This window comes from Lepisma saccharinum, chromosome 15, assembly GCF_977018435.1.
Source record: "Lepisma saccharinum chromosome 15, izLepSacc3.1, whole genome shotgun sequence".
Classification (NCBI taxonomy): Eukaryota; Metazoa; Arthropoda; class Insecta; order Zygentoma; family Lepismatidae; genus Lepisma; species Lepisma saccharinum.
The window spans coordinates 71658206-71685925 of NC_139243.1; the positions used below are offsets into that span (position 1 = coordinate 71658206).

A 27720-nucleotide genomic window follows, 5' to 3' on the forward strand; every position below is an offset into this window, starting at 1 on the left:
TGAACACTTAAAAGGTCTCTCCTTAGTGTGAATCCTCACATGCACTCGAAGATCTGTTTTCTGTGAAAAACCTTTGTTGCAAATTGAACACTTAAAAGGTTTCTCTTTGGTGTGAACAAACACATGACGATTATAACTTCCTCTACAGGCAAAACCTTTTCCACAAATTGAACACTTAAAAGGTATTTCTTCAGTGTGATACCTCATATGTAGATTAAGATAATTTTTCCAGGCAAATTCTTTTTTGCAAATTGCGCAAGTAAATGGTTTCTCTTTGTTGTGAACCGTCATATGAATATTAAGGCTTGATTTCCGGGTAAAATCTTTGTTGCAAATTGAACACTTAAAAGGTTTATCTTTGGTGTGAACCCTTCTTTGTGTGTAAAGGTTATCTTCAGGAATAAATTTTCTCTTGCAAACTGAGCGATTCAAAAACTTCTCCTTTGCAACGACATTTGAATGAGCAAATAAATTTCCTTCATTGGAGAAAACTTGGTTGAACATTGAAGAGATATGTTGTTTTTTCCTGTTACAGTGCTTGGTACCTTTAATATCTGCCTTGGTTTTGGAGCATTTTGGTGAAGGTTCAGGTTCAAAGTTACCTTCTCTATTGACATATTCCGTATTGTCTTTTGGTTGCTCTTGTTCACTTAATTTTCCTGAAGGTACTAGTGTAACTGACCTTGAAATATCTTGGCTCTGTCCTTCCATGTAGTTCTTGTTCAGATATCTGGAGTGGAAAGAAAAAGAATTTGTCACTGAGATTTACATATCACTGAGTAGAACAGACTGTCATAAAGAACATACTTGGAAAAATGTAAATATGCTATTGGTTCAGTAATATTTTTTGTCAGCTTATCCCAAATCTATTAAGGTCAATCAAATATTATTCTCACTTTTGCAGTAATTCACTTTAGGCTGGCCTTATTGCTTTCTGCATATCAACAGATTGTACATTATTATTGCATTAGAAAGGGAATGGAGTGAAAATTCCTAGTTGGGGGATGCTTGGTGAAATTTCAGGATATGCATGTATGGATTGATATCACTTATTAAATGGCGCTAATTACATACTTTGTAGCAGATACAATATATGTATGAAAGGATAGGTGCATCAAGGAGCAGGAGGGGGGGGTCAGATAACCTAGGTCTTCATCTTGCACAGCAAATTACTTATTTCCACAATTTTATGATGGAGATTTTCTCATCCTTGTGACATTTTCAAAAAAGATGATTCATTGTTTGGAATGGTACAGCAGCATGCATCAATTGTTGGAACTTATAACCTAATTCACGATTTGCAAGTATACATAAATTTCAAGATATACACCCAATGAATGTTATAGTGTTATTTAATAAATGTGTCAAGAGTACTGCGAAAAATGAATCAAAGTGATGGTCTCGCATTTACTCATGCAAAAGTGTGGAAACTGACAAAATTAATGGATGGGTTCAGCTTCCACATAATCACAGAGAAGTCTTTTGTTCTGAAGTGAAAAGGGGACATAACTAAACAAGGGAGAATTATCAATAATAATGGAGAATTGTTGGAGTTCTTGGGTACCTTGAAAATATGTAACCTTGGCACGACACAATTTAGATACATGTTCCATGTTCCACATAAAAATTCTTGCAACTAAGAAAAAATCGTTCCCTAATTAGAATCTTACATACCTCAAAACATGAAGCACCAATAAGCATTCATTAATTATGATGATTAAATTTTTATTTATATTGTTCAATGTTCATTATTTAAAACTGATCTACTCAGGAGACATTTACTGTGGTAACACATGGTTAAGAAGTATAGATCGACCACAAGGAAAAAAACCTTGGGACGAAAAGTCCCCGCGCAGCTTTCCCTTCTTCCCTCCACCTCGGGCCATAAGGAAGCATGGTCTACTCTCCCGCCTCCCCTACTCACGAGGATACGGTGCACAGAAGTCGCGGGTCTGCGCAGGTTGTTTTGCTCGTGATTCCACTATAGTACTGGTTTACAGCATAAATGCACAATGCATGAACTGTTGATTAACAACTAGCATCTCAAAGCAAAAACCTGAAGGTAATTTTGTAGCTTGTCCTGGACTATTGTATTTGCATACCAGAACATATATACTTAATTGTAAACACGTTATTGGGAATTTAATAAAAATGAACGAATGGTGCAGTGCAGAAATTAATTATTTGTGAAGTGAATTTTCAATTATTGGTATGGCCATGAATTAATCTGATGAGTGCATGTTGAAATCTTATTAGCCAAACCACATGATGCAAGAGTAGTTACAGTCATCAGATTAAAGTTGAGTCTTTAAGATTTTCTATGTTTGTCATTATGCTATTGATTAATAAAAATTATTGTTTGATCACTTACACAACCCTAACGCAAAACAAATTTTGTAACTGGATTATTCTGGTTATATGTCTTCATCGGGATTGTTTAGCGCCCGATCTATGATCAAAGTTATATCGACCAGAAAACCCATTCCATGTTGGACCATTTGTTATGGATTGACCATATTGGTTTATTACTAGACATTTAGCACAAGCCATGTGGTTATTCATCTACAGTCACAGACACTTCTGGGATGTAATGATCCCACAGGAAGTCAATGAAATTGTTACTACCCACAAGTGTCCACGACTGTTCTCTGGAAAAGTAAATGTCAAAATACAGGTTTTCATTTTCGAAAACAGAAGTCTGGTTACATTCATTTATTGAAAGGGTGAATGTGTCATTCAGGATCTTCATGGGACATGTTAAAATTTCTTTCAGATTAATAAAATATTGTTTTGTATCAGTGACCAAATGCATCCTGGTCCTTCAACAACAGCCAATTCTACAAAAGTTCAGAGTATTAAATAAATATTTGTATTTTTTGTTACATTCTTTCTGGCACTTTTGGCCAATTGCATTGATGAGGTGAATGATGAATGGATAAAATCGGTGAAGAACACCTATGACATATCACAATTTGGACCCAAAACCTTTTACATAAAATGACCTGGGTTCCAGCATTGTAGAAGAAGGGAGGATCCAATAAGCCAATCACTTCTCTGGATCACAAAAGGGGGTACGTTATCAAGAAGGTATGTGCAAAGTGAAAGTGACAAGTGAGAATTTTAGCATTCCTGCATTCTACTACACAAAACTGTCAAATTACATCAGGAGTATGTTTGTGCTCAACACATACAGAAGTTTGAACTAACTCAGAAGTTGCTTTGCGAAAGAAGTATTTCTGCGTTGCCTAATAATGTGTGCTTATTTTGGTTAAACCAGATGCTTATGTTCGAGTTCGAGCCGGACTCCTTGGAACAATGTTGTCGATTGATTTATTGTTGTTTAAGCAATCTCACTATTCATTTTCCTTTCCATTAGTACCGAACACACCCACCAGAAGCACTGTCAGCATTGTTCCTCAAAATAGCTAATTTTACAGGTGTGGAACGTGCTCGCTATGTGTTTTGCTTTCACGAGATGCAATCAGCAACTGCAGTGCAATGTAAGTTTCCTATGGAGTATCATGAGGCACCTCCTAGCAGCCCTACAATTTACTCTTGGCACCAAACCTTCGTTGAGACTACTTGTTCTCTACCACATGCAAAATCACCAAGACGTCCACAAGTTCCTGAAGCTGCTGTGGAAGAAATCAGAGAACACTTTGCCCGGAGTCCTACGAAATCATCACGACGTGCATCACGTGAGACTGGCATTCCACAACCAACTGTTTGGCACGTATTACGTAAACGCTTGGTTGCTATTGAAGCCATACAAACTAGAAATGGTTCAACACATTATGGATGCAGATAAAGTTGCTCGCCAGCAATTTTGTGTGCAAATATTGGATAGAATTGCAGATAACAAGACATTCCTAGACAATGTCATTTTTAGTGATGAGTCAATGTTTCACATCAGTGGACAGGTGAACGAACACCCATAACTGCAGACTATGGGTACTGAAAAACCTCGTGAAACTGTGCAGCATATTTGTGATAGCCCTAAGCTCAATATTTTTTGTGCCCTTAGTAAACAAAAATTGTACGGTCTGTTTTTCTTCCAGGAGGGAACATAAATGGTATCGAGTATCTGGATATACTACAAAAATTTTCTGTGTATCTGGATATGTTTCAAAATTTTCTAATTCCTCAGTTCGACAAGGATAACCAAGATGTACAAATTTACTATCAGCAAGATGGGGCACCACCTCATTACCACTTAGCAGTCGAGATTTTTCTTGATACCCGATTCCCAGGTCGGTGGATTGGTCGTACATTTCCAATTGCATGGCACCCCTCGCTCCCAAGATTTGACCCCGCCAGATGTTTACTTGTGGGGTTTCATCAAAGATCGGGTTTTGTACAACCTTTACCTCCTGATCTTGCTGAACTGAGACTTCGCATTACTGCTGCGCTGCAGAAGTGATGCCCGACTTACTGGTGAAAGTCTTGAATGAAATTGACTTCAGGTGGGATGTATGCCGTATTACAAATGGTAGCCACATTGACCCAACATGAATGTTGTATGACAAACTTGATGTGTTTTGCTTTGCAATGGCACCTCAACAGACTCTGTAAGTTACCTGAATGAAAGCTAAAGTTGTAAAGTCCTTTTTGAATCACCTGTATTTGTAATATTCCAATATAGTACAAAATAAACGTTGGGTAAAAATAAGTTTTGATCTTTTCTCACATGAAGAATTAAAGACTCATAAATTAAGGTGTCATACAGTAGCTGTAGAGGGGGAAACAGCGTAGATAGTAGAATTGTAGTAAATGCATGATTAAGTGTTGGAATTGCATCACCGTTTTGCTGATTCTGAATTTTGAATTAATTGAATGTTGGATTATGAGTATTCTTGAACATATTACTGTTTTGGGTTACAATATCCCAATTCCTCGTGAAACTCTTAAGAGTCTTGAAGCGGTGCATTTACCGCAAGCCATTGCTTCACAACAAAGTTATTTCTGTTAATGCTAGTTTGGGATTTGACATCCACAACCTCAGTTGTGCTCCAATCAAATCCTTGCTCCCAACTAGTACATTATAAACGTAGATTCTTTCCTTAGTTTAGTGCATTCATTTGAATGTTAATCTGGCAAAATTGACATTTGTGTCTCATTATTACTTCCCCCTCTTTCAGATGCCAGAACAGATACTACAAAAAGATATCATCAGCATTCAAGATATTTTAATTACATGCATCCATTAGCACCAGAAAACTCCAGGCGAACAACTTTACAACAATACCCAAATAACTATTTATAATGAGAAAAATGTATGTTTCAGTATTAGAAAATGTTTTCCCTAAAAAAGAGATCTGTTAAGACACAAAATGTTCATATCAAAGAGAAACAATAAAAACCTGATCATTTTGGAACAAAAATTGTACCCAAAAAGAATTTCTCACTAGCTAACTAATATGTTCTCTTTGTAACATACTCAAAAACTTAACATTGAAATAACCTTTTATTAATTTATTATTTAAATGTTCTATTAACATTAAGTATGATGACAGTAGCCACCAAAATTAATTAAAAAAATAAAATAAAATGAACACCTTCGCAGAAACCATGAGTAACAAGTTTCTGACATTAAAATCACACTGTTTATAATTTCATTATATTCTAGGAATTAGACAGATTCATCAATGCTATTTACATATCAGTGATAAAGGCAGAAAAATAATGTTTCATGATGTCTGTATTTCCCTCATGCTAAACAGTGGGGACTTCCATCGGGATCTTGGTTATGATTAGTAAATGACAAATATATTTTGTATTTAATTTCTATTAGCTTTGTAATAACATTGTTTGAACATGAATAGGCATTTCTTTTAATGGATACCACTGCACAGTTGAATATTCAGAAAGTGAATGATTGGTAAATTCTTGGAAAATCTTAGCATAAAATTTTAACAACCGCATTGTATAAATCTATGTATATTTGTTATTTACTGTTGGTTTTGTTTTCTTTTTGGCTAATCAGGACAATGAAGTTTATTTTCAACAATTCATCATTTCCCCACATTGTTGCAAAGTTATCTAGTTCTAGAGACTGCAGTGATAGCAACATGATGCAAAATAATTTTTCGTTAGTTAGTATCTTGAGATGGATACAAATAGCTGGCAGTCTCCATGCACACACAAATTTTAAAAAACGTGAAGTGAAAAGAAAAAACGTAGTCAAACTGAAACCAAGAGATGATTTACAATTTCAAGACCACAAAAGTTATGTATAATAAGCTAAACACAAAAACCCATATTTCAAATCTATCACAATAAATTTGGAGAATACCTATGTGATGGTCAATTTTTATAATCGTGACTTATTCTTAATGGAAAAAAATGAATGTAAAAGTTACAAGGGCTAAGTATTTATAATGCAAAAGTCCCTGTGACTAACATAAATCGAATTCCTTGATGTGTATGTGAAATTAATTCACATTGGCCACATTAACAGTGATGCTAATATTAGACTGATGAAACACCATCAGGTGTCAAGTGACATCCTAGTTCTTCTGTAACTACCATCTAAACAGGAAAACTTTGTGTAAAGCAGATTCCTTACACAATCGCCAACACCTTGCTTGACATGCATTTGCATATTATACATATTAGGTGCAACTTCTTGTAGATAATTGTCTTCCAGGTATCATGCAGGCCTCAGGTAATGACTCAACTCTGTTCATTTTTTATAATTAATTTTAAAAGCTTTTACATGAAGTTACATTTTTGCAGGCGGTAGCCGATTTCATGTTATTACTTATTTATTATTATAATTTAGTAAGTTTGAACATCCAAAGTCATAGTTCTGTATTTATATTTCAATATTTTTACATTAAAATACATTAATGTAAATTCCTGTTGATGGCTAACAGGAACACCACACTTAGATTCTGCTACTACAACAGGTAGCACTGGGAAATAGCAGACGACATGGATGAAGCCGAACAGTTAACAACAGGGCACCTAGCAGCAGCCTGAGAACTACAAACAATAAAAGCATGCCAGGCTACAGTACAACAAGTTCCAACGAGGATGGTGGCAGTGCCTACTGAAATTAATAGAACAAAAAAAAAACAACAGATTTGCAGATAAAATGAGTACTGGTTACTCTCTATTTATCTACTACAGTGTTTCTCATTTCCCAGTTATGAATAAATAATTTATATGACAATATTGTGAGTTTTGTTATGGATAGTACCAGTAACGCATATCTGAAAAATCAGATGATTGTGAAATGTGCAGATTCTCTGGGTACATAAAAAATTCTATACAGTTGAATTAACAAAATTTCTGTGTGAAGACAGAATTTAAGACAGGTTTGGTATCATTCGATGACATGTACGGCTCTGATTGCATAATTTATTTTTATTATTTTGATTTGTTCAACTTTTCTTTAATATCTTTACTTGATATGGCAAGCTATATAAGCTATAAGCTATTATAAGACAAAATAAATTCACACACACACAAACTTCTTCTAGTATGTAACATTTTCTACTTGGGCAGGATTTGCACAGTGGTCCAAGCGAATTCACCACTAACTAGAAGTTGTGAAAATAGATTCATTACACTTGTAGTTCAAGAACAGGAAGCTACTACTGGAATATAAGAATCCTAGAATTGAAAACTACCTGTGGTTATAAGATGAGAGTCATCTTCTGATGATGTGATCTATTTTAATTTGTAATAGCATAGACTTTATCATCCAGTTAGCCTTATGTCTTTATAAACCTTTACTGATGCCAATTCTGGTTTGAAACTTAGTTTTTGTACTTCTAAGATCTAATTTTGAAGTGATCTTATGTAGTGTTGCATTCTTAATATGCCATAACTCAAGTTTGTGAATAGAATAACAAAACAACAAACAACCAGAAGTTAAGAATGTTAGCATATTGTCTCAAGTTTCAAGATTAATTAATTCTTGCATTTTTAATAAAATGAAAAATGCTGTACACGATATTTTTCCAAGAAAACTGATTGTTCGTATTTCACACCTTCATCAATCATTCAGCAAATTATGATCTTCATATTACCAGGCTCTGGAATCCATGAAGAGTTGCTTATCCTGAAGGAGTTCATGAAAACTAAATCACATGTTGAAGTTACCCTTCAGTCAGTGCTAGACCACAAAATTCAGGTAACGGGTATCCATATTCAAATCATCTGATATTCATTTTGGATACAACAGATAACCTGAATATCCTGATAATTCGGATAGTACAGAGCTGATGGATGATTTGTATAGTGGAACCACCAGCAAATGAACTGTGCAGACCTGCGACTCCTGTTCACCAAACTTCCACAAGGAGAGAAAGAACAGAGGGGAGCATGCTTCCTTGTGGACGGAGATGATCGGATCGAGTAGGAATCGTTTTAGCAGAAGGTTATTTTCTTTATGGTCTCTCTATAAGGAATTTGTACAGTGATATACGAATATGATAAATAAAAGATTGGATACCGTGTAAAACAGATAAATGGTAAAACTGCCCAGATAATGAACACATTTGATTATCAGGATAATCCAGACAATTCAGATATCAGAATAATCGGTATATCTTCATATAAGATTATCTGATGTTTGGATATTGGAAATCCAGATAGAACATTTTCTAACATCCGGATAACATTTTATCGGGATTTGGCTATCTGTATTCCAGATCGCACTAGTATGTTGTAGTAGGTGGATGCAAAAAAATACATAGTGTGATTGAGTGTGACTTGCACTTTGAGCAATGAAAAATAAATGTGTGACGGGTAGAATTTCTAAATTTATTAAAACGAATTATGGCAGAAGTCCATAATTTCTATAATTTACAGGGTGTATTATTAAAATGTTATACTATAGAATTCACATAATATGTGACTGTAAAATCATGTGAAAAAATCCTTAGAAGAAGTATAAAAATAAAAATTGCAAACCTACCAAGGAATACAATAAGCAAAATAATTTTATACAGTTATTTTTAGTGGTTATTATTTTATTTTATCTGCGATGTTTTGTTCTGGTTTCTCAGAACTTTCTGAAGCTACACTAAGAGATACATGCAAAAACAGAATCTCACTTGGCTAGTCACTTTACTCTTCTCTCACTTGGGGCTCTACAAAAGTGTAGATTGACTAGCCATGTGAGATTGTGTTTTTGTTTGTATATCTTAGTGTATCTTGAGAAAGATATTGGAAACCAGAACAAAACATCGCAGATAAAATAAAATAATAACCACTAAAAATAACTGTTAGATTATTTTGCATCTATAAAAAGTGGTTATGCCAATCTTTAAGAAGAACATAGGAATACAATAAGTAGCCTACCTGATAAAAAGAAAAATAATATGGAAGTAGATTTCCATGTCCCATGTAGTGCTCGAATGTCAAACACTATGTGGTTAAATCCCATGCTTGTATACCTACTTATTCAATTTCATTGCTACAGTTAACACAGCATTACAGATACATCTTCATAGTCAAGTGTATACATAAAAGGAAGTGATATTGTCATAAAATTATCAACTAACATGGAAATCAAATTGTCTCTTTCATCACATGACTTACCTACCTTAAATGCAATGAAGCAAGTTTATCAAACATCCTTATTTATTGACTGATAGACACCCCACATGGGTGCTTGCATCCTTTCACAATTCTTAAATTTTCTTAGTCTAAGGGCACAGTGCAGGTGGGTAGTGTTGGCTTAGAAACTATATGATAAGTGGTGGAGTAACCTAAGTGCCTAGAATCTGTCAATGAAGAACTTACTCCTCTCAAAATTTTAATAGAAAACTTCTCTCCTTTGACAGTCCTTAATTCAGATATTTTAGTCCCATTCATGAAACGAGTTTGAGTTCAGGGTCAATGAATTTAGCAGAACTGCTACTCTTGTACTAAATAACACCTATTTGACAAAATCATATAGAAAATATAACAAATCCATTGAATTGCATCCTACATAAGTACTTTGCAACTTTGCATGCAGCACAGCAAACGTACTAGGGTTGAGATAACACTAGCCTGAACCAATACGTATATTACTCATACGAATTTCTGCTATTGAGACATATTTGGAAATTTGGCAATCTAAAGAAGTTCAAAATACATCGTTATTAAATGTGGAAATAAAAGGATCATCTTGCAAAAATACCATTTCAGTCTACCATATTTCCATATCCAAAAGTTCATGTTATATTAATGTTCTCACTGATGCTTTTTTCAGCCATTAAGATATTTTGTGTACCCTGTAGTATGTTATATTAAGTTACTACAAAAAAGATTTACGATCTGCTACAAATGGCCATGATCGGCTGCTGCAACACATTGTTGGATGGGTAGATCAGTGTCACTGATTGATTCGTTGATGACGTACTTCACCCACTACCCTAGATAAACCTGCACTGTGGCCACTGAAATCCTATTGGCCCATTTGGTCCCTTTAAATTCAGACACATCAAACAAAGACAAAAATAAACACTACAACACCTCAAATATCAGACTAAAAATGAGCATCACAGTCAAAATTTGGTTTGCTTTTATATTCCGGAAATCTCTGCTAGCTAAATGGATTGTTACAGTGTGAAATCTCACAAACTGCTGTTTTTCTCATTTGTTTATGATGAAAGGATGATACCAAAAGTTTCCCCGTAATTATATGAGCCCGCACTGGCAAAATCTCTTGAGTTTGACGAAGAAAATCAGCAAGATGTTGATGTTGCACAATCCATGCAGGTACTCAAATAAAGAATATCAAAATGAGGCATTTGTTGAAAGAAAGCTGTTTAGACATTTGACATATTAACTTTGTAATGAAGGGAGGGATGCAAATGTCCACAATTATTTTTCCACACTCTTGTAGTAAATTGTATGCTCTTCCCTATAGCACTCAGAGTTGGCTGGGTCTTTTTAAGTACTTTGAGGACCAACCATTGTCAAAAGTTGGAAGAATCCAAAGAAAAAAAACAACATTTAGAGGAGCTTCCAGCACTCCAAATAATTAATACAGTAAAAGTCAACAAGTGCAAGGTTTCATTCATTAGGCAATTTTCCTCAAATCATACTAAAATTAGTTGTTGACAAATTCAACAAAAAAGGTACACATTTCCTGAATAAGGTTGAACAAAGATATAATTATGAAATAATTTGTGCGGTAGCACCCTTAGTTACCAGTAACTTCCTCATGTGGGAACTTTAGCTGAACATCATAGTGGGCAAGGGTGGATGGTTGAGAGGGCAAAAAGGAAAAAGTCATGTATTAATTAACTACAATAACTACTAGGGCTGAGAAGATACAGATACCGATGTAATCGTATTGGCTGATAGCAATGGTATCTGTAAGTATTGGTTGAAATTTTCCAACAGATACCTAATCAAGGCCAAGAGCAACATTTGACCTTTCCAAAAATTCGGTAACCCCTCCTTGTGGCAGTTTTTCAGAGGATTACTGAACAAACCCTCCACATCCTGGGAAGCAGATGATTGACAAGATCAAAGGCATGGGTAAAGGGAAAGCTGTGAGCAAACTTCTCGAAGGCATATAACTACCTGGTAGGTGTAAAGGATGTGTGGAAATAGAAGATATATTTCATTTTAAATTCTTGCTTGCACGCTCATGGTGAATGTTTTCAAAATTAACATTACTACCATCCTGGGCTGTTTCCAGGTCAGATGATTTCGGGTTCTTGCGAAAGATGTGTAAAAACCGCTGTAGAATTCAATTTTTTTTATCTATATTCAAGCAAGGCAGGAGGGTTGTGGATTGTATAATTTCTGCTAGCACTCTTCCCTTCTGTTTCTTTTATGTCCTAATAATCAACAAATAGTTCCATCCAGGAACTCAACAGTAAGGAATGCAGTGTCAGATGTTACCTAAGCTTTACTGGGTCACCAAAGGCGTAAACACATAAACAGGTGTAACCCAGGAAGAAGTTGCAGGTGACTGACTCGGCATTGCTTAGCAAAATACATCGCAATAAATATCTAGGACAGTGGGGTTCATCATGCAGAATTACGATCAAGAAATCCAAGTAAAGGAGAGTAAAGTCTGAGCATTCAGACGAGTATCACAAACGGACACCTCGTTCATTAACCAGTCCGTAGTTCGACATCTCCCTTATTAACCAGTCCGTAGTTCAACACCTCGAGGGAGCACCTCCACACAGTGAGAGTCAGGTATTTCCATTTAGCATGGTGATCCAATTTTAAAGGTTATAAAAGGCAAGTATTGTGTTTGCCATACAGTGTGTATGTGTTACCTCTTGCATGTTACCATTAAGCTCTCCATGAGCAGTGAATATGCCATCATTAAGGATGATGCCATACATGATCTATGCCACCCAGATTCGATCCCAGTTCCTTAGGGAACGTTACGCTGTCACTTTTGGTATCAGCCTATACCACAGAGACTTGTTTTTGTTGCAAATGACAGAGAATGATGGACAGCATAGCATAAAAGAGGCATTATTTTAATAACTGTATTTGTATATATTATTATGTCTCTTTTCTCCCTATCCAGGCTAACCCAAAAGGCAGGAATGTTTAGTATTTACGTGAAACTGAAGAACAGACAATCAACCGATTTTTTAATTTATTTATTTATTTTTTATAATTTTAACTGCAGCATGTTAAAAAATCTTGCAACACTTCAAAAATCCTATCTTTGCATCCTCTGGGTCTACAGAGAGTTTAAAAAAAAACATTACTAAATGTCACAAGATGTTCTAAGCATCATAATGCTTAAAAAAAAAGTTCCCCGTGCATATAGCACAATGCCATGAAGGCACATTTAGGGGATGTGGGCTGGACACATTCTCGATCTCTACCATATTTGTAGGTGATGTGATCAGAACCACACTCCAGCTGCCTTTACCCACACAGGGTTACCCCCAGGTATCCATTGATTTGAGGATGGGTGAGCCCCCGAGATGCTTTAGGGGGGCAGGGGGGAGAAGCCCAGAAAAATTCTGACCTTACATCACCCACCCTGAGAATCTAACCCAGGTCTCATGCATGGAAACAGACACCCTACAGAATACACCTCCGTGGCTCAAAGCATTATAATGCTGCAGGAGAATAATTAGTGAGTTAATTAATGTCATGAAAGGAATGTGTTATGCGACTTGGTAACTAACCTTTATTATTTTAAAATGGAATCGATTGCAAACACAGCTTTTCCCAGCTGTGCAATGAGGTTTAGGTGTTGCAAAACGATTTTTTCCTGAAAATTGCTAATTAAAATTTCCTTTTTCAGAATAATAATCTAGAACTGGCCATTGCTTACTATTCATGAATCACTGGCATTGAGTATTGCTTTCTGAAAAATGGGAAGTTTGAAATATTACACATTTACAAGATTCTTCATCAAAATTATTCAATATGTTAAGAAACACAAAAACTTCATGCACAAAATTGAACATAAAATATCACAATAATTTTCAAAGAGAAGAAATTAATTTTAATCAATGCAATCTCATTCAACCACAACAACATAAGATTTAAACACTATTTGAAAAGAGGTAGAGTTTATCGTTGCATTAAACATTATCAGCATTAAAAATAAATTTGTCAGTAACATATCACAAAATCTGTGTCCATAAGTGATTATAACTTTGCTAGTATAAGGTGGCCACTGCAGGATCATGATTCAAGTATAATTCCCGGTATCCAAGACGAACTTTCCGAACAATCCAGGGTACAAGCAAATGTTTTCTCTATTTCAATATTATGTATTACAGCCTCTCGCCACCCACACACATAAGCACACACATATATTAACAATATAAAACATAAATGAGATTCCATTGTATCAAAACAGTCTAATACAATTCAAATAAAATGTTCAGTTCAATATTTAAAATATTTTATTTCATATGTGAAGTTTACATTTGCCATTTCACATACTTAGACATGAAATACATCTACAAACACGAGTCACAAATGTTACAGGATATACTAATCTATAAGACATTGTTAATTGCATAAGAATTTCAAACTCAAATTTACCTAATCAACTTCAAGATATTTTGATATCTGGTAAAAATGTTTTCAATATAATTATTCAAGCATTGATTGGTTGATTTATTTTACTTCACATTTCTGCCACTTTTTGCTAATTGCAAAGATGAGGATGAGTCATGATATGATTAAATTGATGAAGGGTTGTTGAAGAAACTTTTTTCTCGTACAATTTAAGATTCGATCCAAGTTGCGTATTGTTTCATTTCAATACAGAATTTGGTTCCTATTTAAACTGATTCGGATAAGAAGATTCCTGAGCCATACTTAAATTCATCTAAAAAAAAAGGTTGCTGAAACATATTTAAATTGATCCTGGAAAAAAGGTTCCTGGACCGAATATAAATAGATTCAGAAAAAAGGTTCCTGGACCGAATACAAATAGATTCGGAAAAAAGGTTCCTAGACTGTATTCAAATTCATCCAGAAAAAAGTTCCTACACCGAATTGAAATACTTCACAGATGAAAAGGTTCTTTACGGTCCAGAACCAATTTACGCTTCCTGATTTTCTCTCCTGGACAGAAATTGAATTTACTTAAAATGTCTGTAGCTTTAACAACCCAGCCTCGGACCCTAGCATCATAGTGTGCTGTGCTAACCACTCTGCCAATAACATTGGTATCACAAGTAAATATTCATGGTGAGGGAGATCAGTCTGTTGAAAAAACCGGAATAATACAAATGATAACAATAATTATCATGAATTAATAAAAATACATAAAAAAAGGGAAGTTTAACACCAGTTACAGGGTGGCTACTAAGACCGTGATAAAATTCAAGTATAAATGCCGGTCTTCAATGCGAACTTTCAAAAAATCAAGGCAAAACAATTAAGGACACAAGCAAGAGTTTCCTCTGTTTCAACCTTACTTATTACCCCACCCCCCAAAAATATTAACATTAATACAAAGGGTCTTTGTGGTTCGAATGGGTCGAAAAGATCTAATTCAATTCAACTGAAAGATAAATTTCGTGGTTCATTGTTAAGTGACCCAAGTTCCAATCATGAGTTTGGACATTTCAGGTGGAAATATTCAGAAAATGTCCCTGCAGAAGTAGTTCTGTGGCTTACCCAGCCTCCCATCAATGGGTACCTGAGGGGGTAAAGATGGGTGGAGGGTAGTGCTGATCACGTCAGCTCCAGTATGGCCAAGATCAATAATGTATGAAACTCTATCCTCCCTCCACACCTTCTGTATTTCTGAATGGCATGGTGCAAAGTACAGTTACAGGCAATAAAAATGGGACACCTAGATCCTGAAATCCTCGTTTGCCTGCAAGGCATTGTGTTTGTTGCATAAATCTACGGGGCTGGTAGAAGTTGCCGTTGAAACTTCCCTAATAAAATCTGCCTATCGCCGTAGAGTTAGGCACCACACACAATGCCTCGCAGGGAAGCGAGTATTTCAGGTCTCTATGTCCAATTTTTATTGGCGGTGAGTGTACAGGGAAAACTTTCCTTTACAATATTCCTAGTGTTAGAAAGAAACAATAGGGGCAAAAGCACTTAAAACACACAATATAGATAAATGGAGTTGTATTTCTAAAATGTTACGTTGTTCAATAAACACGATTCAGAATCATATGTTTTGGAGTCAGTTTTTTCGAATATACCTAGAATGTACTTAAAAAAATGAGGTTCATCCAAGATTTTATATGGACCCTATTGCATTCAAGTACTGAACAGTGTGAAATAAACCCACATTGCTGTTTCTATCCTAAAGAAATATCAATGATCTCTGATATTGTACTCGTACATAAACGTTCACAGTTTTAGAAATCAAACACCGTTCATAAAAATAAGTTTCAAACCAATGACACTTAGCAAGGCAAGTAAAAATAAGGAAAGACTGCACGAGAAGTTAAAATAGGAATCTATACGTATTCCATTACTATACTGTATTTTCCTCTGGGATCTTTTTTGCATTTAGCAATTATCGTAGCCTACCAACGTTATACATTTGTCCTACCACCAGTTCACAGAAGAATTCTGTTTTCATATATTTTCCAATGCAGGTTTCTTTTACTTCCTTGACAAACATAAAATCAGAACTGTGAAAAATATGCCTCATAACATTTATGAATATGTATAGACAAATTTGTGATCTGGATTTATAAAAGTTGCAATTTTTCATGTTTAAGGAGCAAAATCCCCGCATAATTCACGGAGCCAATACTTCATGCATAATTCCTGGAATTCAAGGTATTCCCAGTGAGTAGCCACCCTGAGTCACTGCTACTGGTGATGAAGCTTCTTTCTTTGCTTTGTACTTTGGCTAAAAAAAGTACTTAAACAATGGCTAGCTATTTAAAAAGCCCACATCCTGTTATGAATGGTTATTTTCTTACAACTCCTTGCTGGAAATTTCTACTGTTTTCAGTAGACAAATTCTACTGTTTTCAAATATCTCTTACTGTGTACTGTGAAATCTAATGGAACCCTATTGCAGATTACTGTACAGCTAATGTGCTCTGCAGTAGGACTACTGTACTGAAGAAACAATGTGAATAATTATGCATAATACTTGCTACAATATATTATAAAATCATTTATTGATTCCAGGAATAGGCAAATTCATTCTTGACACCATATATTCAGTAATTTTGAGATTTTGAAGTGCATTGGAAAAAAAGAGTACACGAACTGAATATCTACTGTTTTTCTAATGAATACTACTGAAGTCAGATATATCTTGATGAATAAGTTACTACAACTCTTTCTTAAGAAATACCTCAGACATAAAGCAGCTAGTAGTTTTAATACATTATCATATAAGTTGATTTTCTTTTCAGCATGGAAAAGTCTGTTCTGTTTACAGACTGTACTGTTTTTATAAATAAATATGCTGAACACAATAATAAAAGATCTTGGTTGTATAATTATGTTACTGAAAACATGGTTATTATTATCTCTGTGTAGTGCAATTGCATAAAAGAGCCATCTCTTGATCAACATAGTCAACAATGTTTGCTTATATTGGTTTTTCAAGCAATGAGGATCAGGTCTTGTTTAAAATAATTTTTTGATGTTTTCATGTGAATGTATGAAAAACAATATGTCAATTTATGTATAAAACAGTATGTTTTTCAATTTTCTACAAGTGCATTAACCACAGTGAAGCTACACACTTAAAACATGTTCACTACACTTCGATTTTTTGTTGTGTGAACACATTCCTAAGTAGAAAGTTCCACATGCTTTACCATATATTCATTTTAGTTGTTTATACGATTTCTCCATTGCATTTTTAGTTGTATTGATAAGAAATATTTCATTACAGATAATAGTACTGTTTTTATAAATAAATATGCTGAACACAATAATAAAAGATCTTGGTTGTATAATTATGTTACTGAAAACATAAAGAGTACAGTTCAGCCACAGCCACTTGAGATAGGAGAAACCATTGGACTAGCAAAAACAGTACACAACATTAGTAGTACATCAATAGATTCTCTTGGGCTATCGATCAGGTGAGTTGTGGAAAATATTCCAAGCTTTTGAAAGCTTTGTCACTCTCATCTTCAGGGTTGAACTGAGATAGAACGAGAGAATCTATTCATCACTCGTCGCCAGGAAAGCTTCAAGTCTTACTATTAGTAGTACAGTTCAGCTACTGATAACAGTAGACACAGTTGGGCTACTGAAAACAGTAGAAAACATTATCAGTACAGTTCAGCTACTGAAAACCATTGGAAGGGATGGTTGAGATCTCAATTAATAAAATGGTTGCACCATAGTTGTAGACATGAAGTGATGATTTGTATAACACAGAGCTCGGGATCCCATCCCAAATGATATATACACAGAATTACAATAATTTCCAGAGATTTCTACTCACAAACACCATTCCCTATGTGCAAATTGTTTTTAAGTATTATTTACTATGCACCCTCTTCACATATTTAGTAAGTATATATATTTATGGGTAAAATACTTGTCACATTTTAAACAATTAAAGGGTTTCTCCTTGTGTGTAATTTCAAGTGTCTATTAAGGTGATGTTTTTGGGCACAATCTTTGTTGCAAATTTTACACTTAAAAGGTTTTTTATTTGTGTGTGTCCTCATATGTTTACGAAGCGAGTCTTTGTAGGAAAACTCTTTGCTACAAATAGAACAATTAAAATGTATCTCTTTTGTGTGTACTCTCATGTGTCTATTAAGGTGATGTTTTTGGGCAAAATCTTTGTTGCAAATTTTACACTTAAAAGGTTTTTCATTTGTGTGTGTCCTCATATGTTTACGAAGCGAGTCTTTGTAGGAAAACTCTTTGCTACAAATTGAACACTTAAAAGGTTTCTCTTTGTTGTGAACCCTCATGTGCATATTAAGGTTTGATTTATAGGTAAAATCTTTGTTGCAAATTGAACACCTAAAAGGCTTCTCTTTGCTGTGAAAAAACACATGACGATTATAACTTCCTCTACAGGCAAAACCTTTTCCACAAATTGAACAGTTAAAAGGTATTTCTTCAGTGTGATACCTCATATGTAGATTAAGATAATTTTTCCAGGCAAATTCTTTTTTGCAAATTGCGCAAGTAAATGGTTTCTCTTTGTTGTGAACACTCATATGAATATTAAGGGTTGATTTCTGGGTAAAATCTTTGTTGCAAATTGAACACTTAAAAGGTTTCTCCTTAGTGTGAATCCTCACATGCACTCGAAGGTCTGCTTTCTGGGAAAAAGTTTTGTCACAAATTGAACAATTAAAAGGTTTATCTTTGGTGTGAACATTCATATGAATATTAAGGTTTGATTTCCGGGTAAAATCTTTGTTGCAAATTGAACAATTAAAAGGTTTATCTTTGGCGTGAACCCTCATATGATCATTAAGGTTTGATTTCCGGTTAAAATCTTTGTTGCAAATTGAACACTTAAAAGGTTTCTCTTTGGTGTGAACCCTCATATGGTTATTAAGGGTTGATTTCCGGGTAAAATCTTTGTTGCAAATTGAACAATTAAAAGGTTTATCTTTGGTGTGAACATTCATATGAATATTAAGGTTTGATTTCCGGGTAAAATCTTTGTTGCAAATTGAACAATTAAAAGGTTTATCTTTGGTGTGAACCCTTCTTTGTGTGTAAAGGTTATCTTCAGGAATAAATTTTCTCTTGCAAACTGAGCGATTCAAAAACTTCTCCTTCGCAACGACATTTGAATGAGCCAATAAATTTCCTTCCTTGGAGAAAACTTGGTTGAACATTGAAGAGATATGTTGTTTTTTCCTGTTACAGTGCTTGGTACCTTCAATATCTGCCTTGGTTTTGGAGCATTTTGGTGAAGGTTCAGGTTCAAAGTTACCTTCTCTATTGACATATTCTGTATTGTCTTTTGGTTGCTCTTGTTCACTTAATTTTCCTGAAGGTACTAGTGTAACTGACCTTGAAATATCTTGGCTCTGTCCTTCCATGTAGTTCTTGTTCAGATATCTGGAGTGGAAAAAAAAATTGTCACTGAGATTTACATATCACTGAGTAGAACAGACAGTCATTAAGAACATACTTGGAAAAATGTAAATATGCTATTGGTTCAGTAATATTTTTTGTCAGCTTTTCCCAAATCTATTAAGGTCAATCAAATATTATTCTCACTTTTGCAGTAATTCACTTTAGGCTGGCCTTATTGCTTTCTGCATATCAACAGATTGTACATTATTATTGCATTAGAAAGTGAATTAGTTGGGGATGCTTGGTGAAATTTCAGGATATGCGTGTATGGATTGATATCACTTATTAAATGGCGCTACTTACATACTTTGAAAGGATAGGTGCATCAAGGAGCAGAAGAGGAGGGGGGTTAGATAACCTAGGTCTTCATCTTGCACAGCAAATTACTTATTTCCACAATTTTATGATGGAGATTTTCTCATCCTTGTGGCATTTTGAAATAAGAGGATTCATTGTTTGGAATGGTACAGCAGCATGCATCAATTGTTGGAACTTATAACCTAATTCACGATTTGCAAGTATACATAAATTTCAAGATATACACCCAATGAATGTTATAGTGTTATTTAATAAATGTGTCAAGAGTACTGCGAAAAATGAATCAAAGTGATGGTCTCGCATTTACTCATGCAAAAGTGTGGAAACTGACAAAATTAATGGATGGGTTCAGCTTCCACATAATTACAGTAAAGTCTTTTGTTCTGAATTGAAAATGGAAAATAACTAAACAAGGGAGTGGTTATCAATAATAATGGAGAATTGTTGAAGTTCTTGGGTACCTTGAAAATATGTAACCTTGGCACGACACAATTTAGATACATGTTCCATGTTCCACAGAAAAATTCTTGCAAATAAGAAAATAACCGTTCCCTAATTAGAATCTTACCTACCTTAAAACATGAAGCACCAATAAGCATTCATTAATTATGATGATTAAATTTTTATTTATATTGTTCAATGTTCATTATTTAAAATTGATCTACTCAGGAGACATTTAGTGTGGTAACACATAGTTAACAAGTATAGATCGACCACAAGGAAAAAAACCTTGGGACGAAAAGTCCCCATGCAGCTTTCCCTTCCTCCCTCCACCTCGGGCCATAAGGAAGCATGGTCCACTCTCCTGCTTCCCCTACTCATGAGGATACGGTGCACAGAAGTCGCGGGTCTGCGCAGGTTGTTTTGCTCGTGGTTCCACTATAGTACTGGTTTACAGCATAAATGCACAATGCATGAACTGTTGATTAACAACTAGCATCTCAAAGCAAAAACCTGAAGGTAATTTTGTAGCTTGTCCTGGACTATTGTATTTGCATACCAGAACATATATACTTAATTGTAAACATGTTATTGGGAATTTAATAAAAATGAACAAATGGTGCAGTGCAGAAATTAATTATTTGTGAAGTGAATTTTCAATTATTGGTATGGCCATGAATTAATCTGATGAGTGCATGTTGAAATCTTATTAGACAAACCACATGATGCAAGAGTAGTTACAGTCATCAGATTAAAGTTGAGTCTTTAAGATTTTCTATGTTTGTCATTATGCTATTGATTAATAAAAATTATTGTTTCATCATTTGCACAACCCTAAGACAAAGCAAATTTTGTAACTGGGTTATTCTGGTTATATGTCTTCATCGGGATTGTTTAGGGCCCGATCTATGATCAAAGTTATATCGACCAGAAAACCCATTACATGCTGGACCATTTGCTATGAATTGACCCATATTGGTTTATTACTAGAAATTTAGCACAAGCCATGTGGTTATTCATCTACAGTCACAGACACTTCTGGGTTGTAACAATCCCAATGTAAGTCAATGAAATTGTTACTACCCACAAGTGTCCATGACTGTTCTCTGGAAAATTATATGTCAAAATGCAGGTTTTCTTATTCCAAAACAGAAGTCTGGAAACATTTATTTATTGAAAGGGTGAATGTGTCATTCAGGCTCTTCATGGGACATGTTCAAATTTCTTTCAGATTAATAAACTATTGTTTTGTATCAGTGACCAATTATCAAACTTCATTTGTTTGCATGTAGTTTTTGCAAACGTCCGAGAGCTCTGCTGGTCATGCCTTTCTTCCCAGCAATTGCAAAATGAGCAAACTACTCTGTCGTTACAACTACAGGAAGGAACATGACTTAGCTACAGGCACGCATCTACAAGGCCACACACATGCACTACATCGAAAGCAACGAACCTGAGAATGGGGGCAATTGCATTGAAACACTTCTTTGAGTATTGTCGTATACATATGTGAAATGAACAGTGCTGTGAGTTTATTTCTACTACGAGTAACAGTTTCAAGATATATGACGATGTTTTGGAAGATGGCACTACGAGATTCTTGTCATGCCTGCAACATTTGTACATACGTCCTGAAGTATTAGATTGGAGTCCCAATACGAGACAGACAGAGAAGACTAGTACCGAAGGTTTCCACCATCCACATCAACTGTCTGAGACCTGGGTTCCAGTGTTGTAGAAGAAGGGGGGTGCAATACAAAGACCTGGCTGTATTCCCACACGTCATCCAATACTCCAATCACTTCTCTGGATCACAAAAGGGGGGCACATTATCAAGAAGGTATGTGCAAAGCGAAAGTGACAGTGAGAATTTTACCATTGCTGCATTCTACTACACAAAACTGTCAAATTACACCAGGAGTATGTTTGTGCTCAACACATACAGAATTAACTCATAAATTGCTTTGCGAAATAAGTATTTCTGCGTTGCCTAATAATGTGTGCTTATTTTGGTTAAACCAGATGCTTATGTTCGAGTTCGAGCCGGACTCCTTGGAACATTGTTGTCGATTGATCTATTATTGTTTAAGCAACCTCATCATTTTTTTCATTTTGATTAGTACCGAACTCACCCACCAGTAGCACTGTCAGCATTGTTCCTCAAACTGGCTACATTTACTGATGTGGAACGTGCTCGCTGTGTGTTTTGCATTCACGAGACTCAATCAGCAACTGCAGTGCAACGTAAGTTTCCTATGGAGTATCGAAAGGCACCTCCTAGCAAGCCTACAATTTACTCATGGCACCAAACCTTCGTTGAGACTGGATGTCCTCTGCCACGTGCAAAATCACCAGGACATCCACAAGTTCCTGAAGCTGCTGTGGAACAACTCAAGAGAACGCTTTGCCCGGAGTCATACGAAATCATCACGACGTCCATCATGTGAGACTGGCATTCAACAACCAACTGTTTGGCACGTATTACGTAAACGCTTGCTATTGAAGCCATATAAACTAACAATGGATCAACACTTTATGGATGCAGATAAAGTTGCTCGCCAGCAATTTTGTGTGCAAATGTTGGATAGAATTGCAGATAACAAGACATTCCAAGACAATCTCATTTTTAGTGATGAGTCAATGTTTCACATCAGTGGACAGGTGAACACCCTTAACTGCAGATTATGGGCTAGTGAAAAACCCCATGAAACTGTGCAGCGTATTTGTGATAGCCCTAAAGTCAATGTTTTTTGTGCCCTTAGCAAACAAAAATTGTACGGCCTGTTCTTCTTCCAGGAAGCAAACATAAATGGTATAGGGTATCTGGATATACTACAAAATTTTCTGTGTATCTGGATATGTTTCAAAATTTTCTAATTTCTCAGTTCAACAAGGATAACCAAGATGTACAAATTTACTATCAGCAAGATGGGGCACCACCTCACTAGCACTTAGCAATCAGGAGATATTCTTGATACCCAATTCCCAGGTCGGCAGATTGGTCGTACAGGTCCAATTGCATGGCACTCTCGCTCCCAAGATTTGACCCCACTAGATGTTTACTTGTGGGGTTTCATTAAAGATCAGGTTTTGTACAACCTTTACCTCCTGATCTTGCTGAACTGAGACTTTGCATTACCGCTGCCACTGCAGAATTAATGCCTGACTTACTGGTGAAAGTCTTGAATAAAATTGACTTCAGGTGGGATGTATGCCGCATTACAAATGGTAGCCACATCGACCCAATATGACAAACTTGATGTGTTTTGCTTTGCAATGGCACCTCAACAGACTCTGTAAGTTACCTGAATACATTTCTATATGCTTTCAAAGTTGTAAAGTTCTTTTTGAATCACCTGTATTTGTAATATGCCAATTTAGTACAAAATAAACATTGGTAAAAATAAGTTTTGATCTTTTCTCACATGAAGAATTAAAGACTCATAAATTAAGGTGTCATACAGTAGCTGTAGATGGCGAAACAGCGTAGATAGTAGAATTGTAGTAAATGCATGATTAAGTGTTGGAATTGCATCACCGTTTTGCTGATTCTGAATTTTGAATTAATTGGATGTTGGATTATGAGTATTCTTGAACATATTACTGTTTTGGGTTACAATATCCCAATTCCTGGTGAAACTCTTAAAGAGTCTTGAAGCGGTGCATTAACCGCAAGCCATTGCTTCACAACAAAGTTATTTCTGTTAATGCTAGTTTGGGATTTGACATCCACAGCCTCACTTGCACTCCGATCAAAACCTTACTCCCAACTATTACATTACAACCGTAGATTCTTTTCTTAGTTTAGTGCATTAATTTGAATGTTAATCTGGCAAAATTGACATTTGTGTCTCATTATTACTTCCCCCTCTTTCAGATGCCATAACAGATACTACAACGAATATATCATCAGCATTCAAGATATCCCAATTACATCCATGCCATTAGCATCAGAAAACTCCAGGCAAACAAGTTTACAAGATTACCCAAATAACTATTTATAATATATACATCAATGGGAGAATAATGAAGCTTGATACACCCTATAGTGCTAGAGACTGCAATGATAGTAACATGATGTAAAATAACTTTGGGTTAGTTAGTATCTTGAGATAATTTTATTGAAATGAGACACATTTTAATAAACGTGGAAGTGGGGGGAGGGGGAAGTAGTCAAAATGAAACCAATTGATGATTTACAATTTCAAGACCAGAAAAGTGATGTATAATAAGCTAAACACAAAATCCCATATTTCAAGTTTATCACAATAAATTTGGAGAATACTGTATTTACGCGTGTATAGTGCGCGAGCATGTATAATGCACACCCTGGTTTTTGATGGGTAAAAGTTACAAAAAATTTATATCTCGTATATAATGCGCAGTACAATCCACTTTCAAGAAATAGCTTTTTAGTTGTAGGTCATAGAGCTGTTGCTATGCTGATCAAGAGTGAATAACATCATATCTATTCAATGAGTTGCTGTTGCTATGTGGACCATGAGGAGAATAACCTCTTGTGTAAGCAATAAGTCTCCAACCCATGCCACCTCCTCTATTATTTGGCCAGTAATACACTTTAATTATTTTATTATTATTTGGCCAGTAATACATTTTAATTATTGTTTTCTTTTTCCTTATGTTTTCTTTCATCCAAAGTTCCATAGAAATCAGAACGTTCCTTCATTTTGTGATGAACTTATTTCAACCGCATTTCACACTAGTGTCTTTATCTTGAATGGAATATTGATGCCATATTCAGAAACTGCATGATTTAAGCTTTACAACAATATATAACATGATAGGGTTCCGTAAACATGAAAAATCAATGCAAGTGTCCCAAAATCATGGAATAAGCCTGTAAGGTTTCATGTTGGCTGTCCGAATTATGCCATGAATAATACGCACCTCAGTTTTTGAGAGCAAAAATTTTGGAAAAATGTGCGCATTATACATGAGTAAATACAGTACAATGCTTAGCGCATTTGTAAGTCCCTGTGAATTTCTTGATGCATATGTGAAATTAATTCACATTGGCAACATTAACAGTGGTGCTAACATTGAACTGATGAAATACCGTCAAGTTTCAAGTGACATCCTAGTTCTTCTGTAACTACCATGTAAAAAAGAAAACTTTGTGTAAGGCAGGTTGCTTACACAATCGCCAACACCTTGCTTGACATGCATGCACAACCTTCCTTGTCGAAGTGTTACAGAATGCAATGAACCATATTAGTGTGATGTCATATTGAGTGCAAACAAACCCGTCATGTGTTGCTCAGGCACCCGATCCAGGAACCACAGCCAATAGGAGCTATAAATGAGGTAACGTCAGGCTGCAGCTATCACAACAGGGATGGGCAGTGTTGCTACATCAAGGGAAATTGTCCTTTACGCAAGGAACTTCGGAGTAAATGGGGCTGTTCATTGACAAACTTTTCCGGTGCAGATTCCACCTCTGTCATGTCCCTAATGTTTCGTTCGTCACTTGGTTGCCCTAAGATTTACATTGCAGTGCGATGGGGTGGCTATTCAAACGTTGTTTTCAATTATAACACCATTAAGCCTTGTTTCCATAATATGAAAAACTAAATATGCTGACCAAGGCAGTAATTTATTTTATTATAAAACATAAACTAATTGTAATGTTTCAACCTTCTAGCAAGGTCTTCTTCAGACTCTGTACCAAGTACAAATGTAACAAGATACAAGAATAGAACGATATATATACACAAACATTACTACCCTCCAGACTATTAGAAAGTTGTTCTGGAACATTCTAGCAGGTGGCTTTCCCTTGTCAACTGTACTTTCACCTAAAAGACTAAAATATTTACTTCCATCTAGAGTGTGGTTGGACTCTTTATATCTCACGCTCTTTTTCCTTCATTCTTCTTCCTTCTCCTCGCCTCTTTTTCTCTTGTCCTTTCTACTCTTTCTAACACCTTCTTCCATTCTTTGTTTAACTTCAGTCTCCCATTCCAGTTCATTGTGTCTTCTTCACCTTTCTTCTCTATTTGCTTATGTTAAGTTTATGTTTTATAATAAAATAAATTACTGCCTTGGTCAACACATTTAGTTGTTCTTTTTCAACGAAGACAACAAGCAAGCGAACTAAAACAAGTCTGCGCAAGTAGTGACTCGAGAGTTCTCAATTAAGAGAAGGAACATGCATGAGAGAATGGGGCTACATGGAGATGGGTAACGTGACCGCAGCCTTTGCATTTTGACCATTTCTGCCATTGTGCGTGGCCTTGTTCCTTAGATTCTCGAAATAGCCAGCACCTGGATTAGTCTTTTATGCTCACTAGTGGTTAGTTGTTTTTCGTTAGGTCCATAATGAGAAACAGGGTTGTTGATGAACCTTTTTCTCACACAATTTAAAATTCGATCCAAGTTGCGTATTGTTTCATTTCAATACAGAATTTGGACTCTATTTAAACTGATTCTGAAAAAAAAAGGTTCTTCGGCCGTATTTAAAATAATCACAGAAAAAAGGTTCCTGGACCATATTTAAATTGATTCAGAAAATGGTTCCTGGATGGAATTTAAATTCATCCAGAAATAGGTTCCTACACTGTACTTAAATTCATCTGGGAAAAAGGTTCCTGGACCGAAATGAAATACTTCACAGATAAAAATATTCTTTACGGTCCAGAATCCATTTACGCTTCCTGATTTTCTATCCTGGACCAGAATTGAATTTACTTAACATGTCTGGAGCTTTAACAACCCTGCCTGGGACCCCTAGCATAACAGCGCTGTGCTAACCACTCTGCTATGGACATTGGAATCATAAGTAAATATTACATGGTGAGGGAGATCAGTCTGTTGAGAAAACCTGAATAATACAAATGATAACAATAATTATCATGAATTAATAAAAATACATCAAAATAGGGAAGCTTTAATGCCAGCTAATACCGTGATAAAATTCAAGTATAAATGATGGTCTTCAATGGGAACTTTCAAAAAATTCAAGGCAAAAAAATTAATGGTACAAGCAAGCGTATCCTCTGTTTCAAACTTACTTATTACCCTGACCCCAAAATATAATACAAAGGGTGTTTGTGGTTCCAATGTGTCGAAAAGTTCTAATTCAATTCAACTGAAAGATAAACTTCGTGGTTCATTGTTAAGCGACCCGAGTTCAAATCACGAATTTGGACATTTCAGGTGGGAATATTCAGAAAATGTCACTGCAGAAGAAGTTCTGTGTCTTACCCAGCCTCTCATCAATGGATACTTGGGGGATAAAGATGGGCAGAGTATAGTGCTGATCACATCACCTCCAGTATGGCCAAGATCGATAATGTATGAAACTCGATCCTCAACACCTTCTGTATTCCTGAATGGCATGGTGAAATGTATAGATCCTGTAGTCCTCGTTTGCCTACAACATGTTGTGAGCGTTGCATAAATGTACGGGGCTGGTAGAAGTTGTTGTTGAAACTTCCCTATTAAAATACGCTTATCCTTGTAGAGTTAGGCACCACACACAACGCC

The 27720-nt window shown here is 35.5% G+C and overlaps 2 protein-coding genes across 2 annotated transcripts in view; one reads left to right on the forward strand and one right to left on the reverse strand.

Annotated features, from left to right (window-relative positions):
- The window catches only part of LOC145999327 (uncharacterized), a 463252-nt gene that overhangs the window by 188848 nt on the left and 246684 nt on the right, over window positions 1–27720 (forward strand). The window lies entirely within an intron of this gene.
- The window catches only part of LOC145999725 (uncharacterized), a 241021-nt gene that overhangs the window by 116231 nt on the left and 97070 nt on the right, over window positions 1–27720 (reverse strand). The gene's annotated exons all lie outside the window — the stretch shown is intronic.